This window comes from Talpa occidentalis, unplaced genomic scaffold, assembly GCF_014898055.3.
Source record: "Talpa occidentalis isolate TD23 unplaced genomic scaffold, MPIMG_talOcc4v2.1 talOcc4.4, whole genome shotgun sequence".
Taxonomy (NCBI): domain Eukaryota; kingdom Metazoa; phylum Chordata; class Mammalia; order Eulipotyphla; family Talpidae; genus Talpa; species Talpa occidentalis.
In genome coordinates, this window is record NW_023604295.1 from 53919000 (window position 1) to 53928202 (window position 9203).

A 9203-nucleotide genomic window follows, 5' to 3' on the forward strand; every position below is an offset into this window, starting at 1 on the left:
TAAGGATCTATCCTGCACTGCAGAGGCTGCGGACAGCTTCACAGCGCTGCCCTCAACCGCCTGTACCACCAGGGAGGCCCAGTACTGGACAACTTAAGGTATAAATAAGTTTTGATACATCCATGGTTTCAGGCATCCAGTGGGGGGCGGGTCTTGAACAATATACTCCATGGCTAAGGTGGACTCCTGTGTAACCACCCATTGTCTTGGGTGCTGTTTTTGTGGGACACATAAAAAAAGATTCCCTCTGACTAACTTTTTAACTCATTTTAATTTGTGACTCATTTTCCCACACATTCATTTTCATATGTAAAATAAATGTGAACATAAGTAATGGTGGTCCCCTAACACATAGATCATTTGTCTAACTGTAAAAGTAACAGGAAAATGTTGGGGGGAAATTATGTGTCAAAGTAAAAATTTCCAAATGTCTGTGGTATTTCAGTTTCATTTTTAAGGCCCTTTTAGCCTATGCCAAACAGGGGGACATGGATTCACCCCCATTTGAAAAACCGCCTCTGAAGGTGGTGGCAGGAAAACAGAAAAGGCTGTAGGAGGTGAACATTTCATTGATCTGGGTGTTTGTTTTGTTTTGCTTTTTTCATTTTTTTTTTTTTTTAAGATTCAAGAAATGTGGAACTTGTCAGACTAAGAATATTCATCATCCTTACAAGTGGAAGAAAATCCCCACAATAATAAGGAAAAGTCGGGTTATAAAAGAGGAGCATTACAGAAATCATTTCATTTTGTAGAAAATAAAACTTCTTTTGCCTTTAAAAAAAGTGTATATTGGTCAAATTCAACTTCAAAACGTTTTACATTTCATAGGTGACATGAATAGCATTTCTTAAAAATCATTTCTAACATGCCTGTTTGTAGTGCGGCTTGTCTGTCCACCAAATGCTGAGGCAGTGACGTAATCCACACGCCCCCTCCCTCCCCTTTCTACTATAAAAACGGAATAAAGAATATATTGTTTTTCTCAACACGTTTTCAGCTCGCCCACTGAACTTCTGAAAGATGCACAGGCTAGAATGAGTACAAGTAAACTGGAAATTCACTTTGCCTTCGTGCCTTTGCAGAGGGTGATGGGGAGCCCGAGGTGGGGAGCTTAAAAGGAGGGGCTGCAGGAGGCACTGGTGCCCGCTAGTGGGCCGTGTAGCGGGGTGGGGCTTCGCGGCGAGCAGAGGGCCCCGGTGGGGGAGCCCACCGTCGTCTTTTTACGCCTCGGCGCTCCACGGGAAACCAGGATGAATTCGCTCCAGACACTGGTGAGCCGGGACGCGCGCGCCAGGGTGAGGGCGCGGGGCGGGGGTCGCGCGGGGGGTCCCGGGGGGCGGCGGCTCCCCACAATGGACTCCGGAGCTTGGTCGTGGGGTTTCTCTGCCCTTTCGCTCTCAGAGTTTAAACCTCGCTGAGAAGCAGATGTTGCCTTCTGAGAAATGATTTGCGGGTGGTCAATCAAAAGCCCTAGAAAAAGGCTGTTGCTCGGCAGGTTGCTCGGTGGTCTTTGTTATTCGAGGGGAGAGCTGGGCAGGAGGCGCTTACAGCTACCAGGGTATTGGCTAAGTGTTGCCACAAAAGCTGGGGTGGGGTTGCAGAATTAAGGGTTCAGTTTCCGCGGTAGCTTCCTTCCTCCTTAATGCTGAGGGGGTCTCTCTATCTTCTGGGTTTTTGAGTTCAGAAGCCTTAAAGGATCAGTGAAACCCAAATTTCCAAAAGTGACACACGTTGTGTTTATTCAGGATCTGTTTACATGACTCCAAAGGAAGAGAAGGGCTTTTATTTATACTGATAGAACTAACCAGAAAAAAATTAGCAATTAAAAAAAATTAATATCGAATTGCATTAAGATAATTCGAGGTGTTTTTTTTTTTTTTTAACAAGCAATTTATTGGCAAGATCTGTACACAGCCAGTTATTTCAGTATCTTGCCACGAGGTATTTTTTTCCATACACAGTTTATGGGCAAGAGGACACAGCCAGTTATTTTAGTGTCTTGCATCGAGGTGTCTTTTTTCATAAACAACTTTATTGGTCACACCTCACAGCCAGTGATTTCAGTATCTTTCTTCGCAAAGGAGAGGGGCGGACTGCTATCCACTGTCCACTGCATTCCAGATGTTTATAATCTTCATTAGGATCCTTCAAAGCAGGACTTTACAAATAAGGAAATAATTTTTCCAAGTCCATGCACTAGATCAGGATTTGTTTTAAAAACATTGAAAGGGAAAGGTATATAGAGAGTAATGCCAGATGGGCAGCTGTCAGATAAGAGGGAAGACCTTTGGGACCCCCGTTTTGGCAAATGATTGAAGTGGAGCCTCCATTTCCATATTTACATTCCTTGTATATGATTAATGTTTTTATTTTTTGCTACCCCTTATTAGCATTTAGTATATCTTAGGCACTGCATGGAGTGCTTTCAATGCTTAATCCTCATAGTTACTCAAATAACAACACTTACTGAGTGCTAATTTTATCAGTCACTATTCTAGGAGACCTTTTAACAAACAGGCTGTACTCTTCTGTTTCCTGTATGTCAAGAAGTGTAGGATGATTTGATAAAGTTCACACATCCAGAATTTTTGATAGTTCAAACTCAAGGCAACCAGAAAAAGCATTAGCAAGGCTTCCTTTCTCTTACTGCTTCAATCACTGTGTATTTCTTTCGGAATTAAACATTGCTGGCTCCTAGTTCACATGTCGTTTGTTTTGGTGAGCCTCTGCTTCCTCTTTTGTCTGAACACAGAATTCTTACTGTGAGAGCCAGTCCATGCTGCATTCCTCATCATAGTCTTTGCTGGAGTCTGGGTTTCCATGTGAGAGAGAGGCATTATGATTTTTTAGAAAATGGTGTGGAATTAAATTGCCAGGGAAGACATTAGTTTCAAAAGCCAACGTTTTGAGATAGTAAGAGCCTAAGTTTTTGAGTTTTAAATGTCTAAAGCTGCAACACCAAGGTCTTAATATTTATTAAAAAAAAAAAAAAGAGTTGAGGGCCTCCTTGGTAGTGCATGGGTTAAAGACAGCACTATCAAGCTATTGCTGCCACTGCAGCAATTGTTCATCCCTGGCCAGCCAGGGAATAACCCAAGGTCTGCAACAGACCTCTCCTGTCTTGCCCACTGCTCACCTCAGCCATGTATTTCAGCCAGTCTGCCTGTTTTGTCCTACTCTGTCTCTGGTGAGTCCTCTCACCCCCAACCCGCACCAGAAATCTGGCCTGCACCCCAGTTCTTGTATGCATAAATAAATAAATCTTTCAAACAAATTAAATAAATGAAAAGAGATGATGGGAAGAATACAGAGTGGTGGGAGAACGAACTTTTCTGACCTTATGTGAAATAAGCATTTTTTAAGCTGGGAGGTGGAAGAGGGACTGACCAATACCTTTGTTCAGACCCCAGTGTCCTGTTCAAGAGGATAGTAAATAGGACTTAAAGGTGGGTGTTAAAATTCAAGATCAGAAAGCACCTGTTTCTGGGGGGAAACTGTGGGAAGTGGCAAGCCTACCCATCATGGCTAGGAAGAAGAAAAACAGAGAGAGACACATACATGGCAGTGAGGTAGAGGGCCTTAGAGAATTTACCTTTGCTCAGCATAGGGAGAGTCCAGGAACATGGAACTGGGAGAGTGGAGAGAACATGGGAGAATGAGAGAGAGACAACATCGTAAGTGCATTTTAGTGGCACATACCAAGTACAGAGATAACCATATTCAAAGAGGAATACAGTTATCTTAGGAAATGCCAATGTGGACAAATGATTGTAAGTGAAGATCTGTAGTCCTATAACCTGGCATCAAAGCCCCAGAATTTAGATGTGATGCTAAAAGATTGAGGCAGTCATGAAGCTTTGGTGATGGGGGTTATTTCACAGATTATGTGGAATTGACTTAAATCTGTACCTCTACTTGGAATGGCTACATCAAATCAAAATGAAGTTCAGTTAAATAAAATAGAGGGGAAACCTATACGTCTTAAATACCTGTTACAGAAAAATAGAGAAAAATAGGGAAAAGTTACATATCTTGCCTATACCCCTTAGAATGAACACAGACAGGTAGAACAGGGGGAGGGATCCTGGGGTTACTGTGAAAAGTTCATCTGTCTATATTTCTTTGTGTACCTGTAAGGCCTGGTGAGGGCCCCAGGCCGCAGGCACAAGGAGGCGCAGAGAGGAATTCCACCTTTGCCTCAGCTCCTGGAACCAGAGGCCTCTACCCCACACAAACAGGACCTGAGGGTAACGATCAACCAGAAGTTACCAAAAAAAACTTTAGTTCGCATACCCAGTTTCCTGCCTAACCTTTCCTCACCCTATAAAAGGACATCTCCCCCCACAACTGGCACGACTTCTCTGACCCCTATGTGGGTCAGTGAACCTTGCCTGTAGGTGCAATAAAGTTCCTGCCTGTCAGAAACTTGGCCTGGCTCTCCTCTTTACCGTGGTAATCCTTTTACTACCCTCTCATTTTACAATGATTCCCAGAATTCCATTCCTTTAAACACCACTGTGATTTGTAAAAAGGGCAAGGAAATTTTGTGCAGGCACTTGAAAATAAAGTAATGAAAGAAAAAAAAAAAGCAATAAAGCCATTACTGGTGTTTGAAAGGTACAATTTATGTAAAATTTGCAGAATTTGCTGGAAAATCTGCCTACAAAAGTCAAGGTAGTCACATTCCTGAAGTGGTTACTTCTGAGTTCCACTTTAAATATGATCAGAAGTGGATTATTTTACAAGTGAGTGCTCTGAACATTTGTGGTCTCTGTTCTCTGTGTATATTCCTGGCAGTTTGTTTTTTCCAGAAATCCATTGTCTTGGAGACTTTGTTTTTGACTATGGTGGCTTTGGGAGGAAGGCTTCAAATTGCTAAAGATTGCTCTATTGAAGGAGCCATGTGGTTGCTGTTCCCTCTCATATCCCCAGCACAGTCTGTTATTTCTTCCATTTATAGCCTCTGGGTCTGTTTCCCCAAACCAAACTCCTGCAGTTAAAATGTTAGTTGCAAGACTCCTAGAAATAGTGATCAGACTGCAGCTTCCATGGCTTTGTCCACACCCAGACCCCCATTGTTGTACTTTCTGTCCTCAGGTGCTCAGAAGGCCTTTCTTTCCTTTGCCTATCTACACACTGATTTGGATGTTGGCAGTGATGAGGCTGTGCAAGACACAAGGTAAAGATACATGATACCCCTGCTAGAACTCAACAAACACAATTTCTGGAGTGGAGATGTTTGACCACTGTTTATGCTGTGCTTGTTCATTTGTCTGCATGGATTATTAAACATGTAATTTGCTTGAAGGGAGTGGGAGTGGTTCTTTCTGCTTTCCACATTTTGTCTTGAGTGTGGAAGCATATTTGGCTATTTAGAAACTGTTTCCATGGATAAAACCAGACATGAAAAATGTTTTTTCTAAATTAAGATGTTGTTTTTCACATTTTGGATCAAATAACTTTTAAAAATAGTAATTTCTTAGTTTTTTTTGGCTATGGGAACACTTGAAGGAGTATGAGAAATACAACTGTTTGGGAGGTGATCTGAGAGTAAGCCTTAGCAATGAGTGTGGCTGTCTTTTACAGCATGCATATAGCTATCTACTTACCTACCTACCTACCTACCTACCTACCTATCTATCATATCATCTATCTATAAAATAATGAAATCACATGTTACCTGATTTCACATGTTCTATTACATGAAATAAGTCTCTGTATGTACCTCCCAAATTCTTAGTTGTGCAGACCTTTCTGCTCTGTCCCATGGAAAGCCACCCCTCACTTTCCCGTTGCCTTTCATCACCTTCCCAGGGTGCTATGCGGTGAAGGAAGGGCAGACTTCGCACCATCTACAACACAGGATTTACTGACTGACTGAAAGATCTAAATAAAATTCCATATAAGCAGCAAAGTCGTATAAACTTTCTACCAAATCATTTCTTCCATAGTTCAAGAGAAAAAATACCCAAGAAGTCAAAATTTTAGTTTTTCTCCCTTTTCTAGTCTCCATCCTAAAAGCAGCAATTTTTTTCAAATCTTTCTTCTTAATATTTCAACAAACATTAGGAAATACAATCCAAACAGCACGTACTGTTTCTGGAAATTTCACAACTATCAAGAGCACACCTCATTCAACCTACACTTATGCACCACTCTGAGGTTTCAATGTGTACTTGTTACCAGGCCCATTATTTCATTTTTATTGTTCTTGGGGGTTGTTGAGAGGATATTTAAGGAAATACAATCCAAACAGCACATACTGTTCCTGGAAATTTCACAACTACCAAGAGTACACACCTCATTCAACCTGCACTTATGCACCACTCTGAGGTTTCAATGTGTACTTGTTACCAGGCCCATTATTTCATTTCTAATGTTCTTGGGGGTTGTTGAGAGGATATTTTTGCTTTTTGTGTTACATTCTTTTTTTCTCTGAATACATTAATCAATATTTTTTTAAAAACCCAGAATTTTGTATTTTGATTAACTCAACATTTCGTGTACCATTTTATTAATGTGTGCTTTTATTTTTATTAATTCACTCCCATTGTGGATTTTTTTTTTCCTAATGAGAAGTTAGGATTGACTGTTTCCCTCTGAGAACTGCTTTATCAATTTCCATAGATATTAATATGTTGCATTCTAGTTGTCATTTATAGAATTTATAATTCTTATATAATATTTGGTATAATTAAAGAGTGAAAAGAAATATGTACATTTCTTTTTTTTTTTTTACATTGTGATCAATGTTCCAGGTATGAGTAGCAAATTTTCTTTTATCCTCATTCAAGTTCAATTTTAGGAATGTTTCACATGTGTTTGAAAAGATTTGTCCTTTTTTGGGTAAAAGTTTATAAACACACACTTACATATACATTTATATAAATTATATCTTTAATTTATAAATATTTATCAAATCTTTTATATTTGACTTACCTCATGTATTTTTTCAATGTATGGAATTGAAAATTCTGAGAGAATTATTGAAACCTCTCCCATTATGATTGTGGGTTCATGCATTTTTCTTTGTAGCTTTTTATATATATCAGAGTTATGTTGTTAGGTGAATGTATGTGCATGATTAACAGATCTTATTTTAGATTGCTCCTTTATCATTTAAAAAAATAATTTTTTTGTCCCTGGTGGATTTTTGTCTTCATTTTTATCCCTTTTCTTTCCTTTCAAAGTCTTTCTGGACTGATGATTGAACCGTCACAGATTTTTGAATTTTAAAAAATTATTTATTTATGTAATATTTTATTAAGGCAACACTGGCTTCAAACACTGTATATGATTAAGATATAGAGAATCCCACCTCTTTAGGTGTGTGATAATACACCATACCCACCCCCCCACCCCCACCAAGTCAATTGGACCAGTGCTCCCTTTCTACTCCCTCTTCTCTTCTCCCCTCTGGTAGCCTGCTTTACAGTTAGATTTCTAGGGATTTTGGTTTGGTGCTTTCTGACTCTGTTTCTTTATATTCCACATATGGGTGAAACCATTTCAAATTTGTATTTCTCCTGATTTATTTTGCTTCCCAGAATGCAAATGTTGTCACAAATGCCAAGTGTTCATCTTTTCTTATAGCTGAGTAGTATTTCATTGGGTATATGTACCACATCTTCTTAGTCCATTCATCTGTTCTTGGGCACATAGGTTGCTTCTCTAACTTGGCTGTTGTAAATTGTGCTGCAAAGAACATAGGCATGTATATATCCCTTCAAATCAGTGCTTTTGCATTATTAAGGTAAATACCAAGGAGTGGAAATGCTGAATCCTAGGGAAGATCTATTTTTAATATTTTGAGAAACCACCATATTGTTTTCCATAGGAGCTGAATCAGTCTATATTCTCACCAACAGTGTACAACAGTTCATTTTGAGAACACTTTTCCAGAGTACACATACATGAACAACAGGTACATGAAAACATGCTCATCATCACTTGTCATTAGAGAAATGCCAATCAAAATCACAATGAGATACCAATATGAGTACCCAACATTGGAAATGGAAAAAATTATTACCATGCCTTATATTCTGAACTATACTTCTTTACCTATTTCCCCTGTATTCACCACTGCTTCCTCGAGACAAACAAAATTGTCACTGCTCCTGTCTTTGTAGAATATTGTGTGAACCATATAAGACTACTACATTTCCTCATTAAGCTAATCTGTTGGCCTATTGATCTTTGGCCCTTCCCTGCCCCTGGCATCTATCTTTCTGGGCATAAAAAACACTTCATTGCTTCTAACTTATTTGGCACTTTCTATCTTCAACCTTATTCCACCTACTTTTTAGCTTAAAGAAATTATTTACATAATTTCTGGTCACTGAGAATTGGCTTTCTTGTTTTTGTATTCTGCTACTTTGAAAGATTCAACAAATATTTGAATTTATATTTCTCTAGCAACATCAGGAATGTAGATAAATGTTGTTTTCTTCTTTAAGTTTTTCTCTAACTTTTCTACATTTGACTTTGAATATGTATTTTTTTAATCAGAAAAATACTTATTTGTGTATGCACTAAAGTTTTAAAATATAAATATTCTTTTGTGATTCCATGCTTAAAGTGTTCACTGAAAATAAGAGAAGCTGTTGAACACACCTGCTTCCTTAAGATGCTCTCTGAAAACTTCTAAGGAAGTGTTGATTGTGACATGCCAGAAAGTCAAGGCTGGAAGCCAGAAAACATGGTTACCTTCAGCGAATAAACATGGGTTGTAGTCCAACCTCCTTACCAGACAAGATAAACATCACCCAGCTGGAACTCAAAAACTCAACCATTACCTTCTGGAATACCACCCTGGAGGATGAGGGATGTTACAAGTGCCTCTTCAATACCTTTGGTGCTGGACGATCTCGGGAGAAACCTGCTTACCCTCTCTGGTGAGAGTCTCTGAAATACATTGCCTCTGGCTAGAAATGTCATTTTCAAGAGAGCTTGCGACATGATGGTAGTGTAGTTTTTCATGATCCCAACCCAAGAAGGGATCATGAGAAAATATTTAGTCTTTCATGTTTACTCTAGCTAAGTGTTATGATTATTTGGAGACATCGGAGAGTTGCATTGAGTCTCCGCTAGAGTGAACTTTGCTCTGAGGAAGCCTATTGTAAGCAATTGAAGACCATGGGAAGGGCTAATTCTCCATAAGCAATGACATGATTCAGACCTTGTTTTCATTAGCAAACCTG

The 9203-nt window shown here is 39.3% G+C and overlaps 1 long non-coding RNA gene across 1 annotated transcript; it reads left to right on the plus strand.

The window, feature by feature from the left end:
• The first annotated feature begins 992 nt into the window (after window positions 1-992).
• Window positions 993-8597, plus strand: LOC119257540 (uncharacterized). The gene is made up of 3 exons (XR_005128055.2): window positions 993-1271; window positions 5098-5179; window positions 8582-8597. It is a non-coding gene; the product is annotated as an uncharacterized LOC119257540 (long non-coding RNA).
• Window positions 8598-9203: the final 606 nt, after the last annotated feature.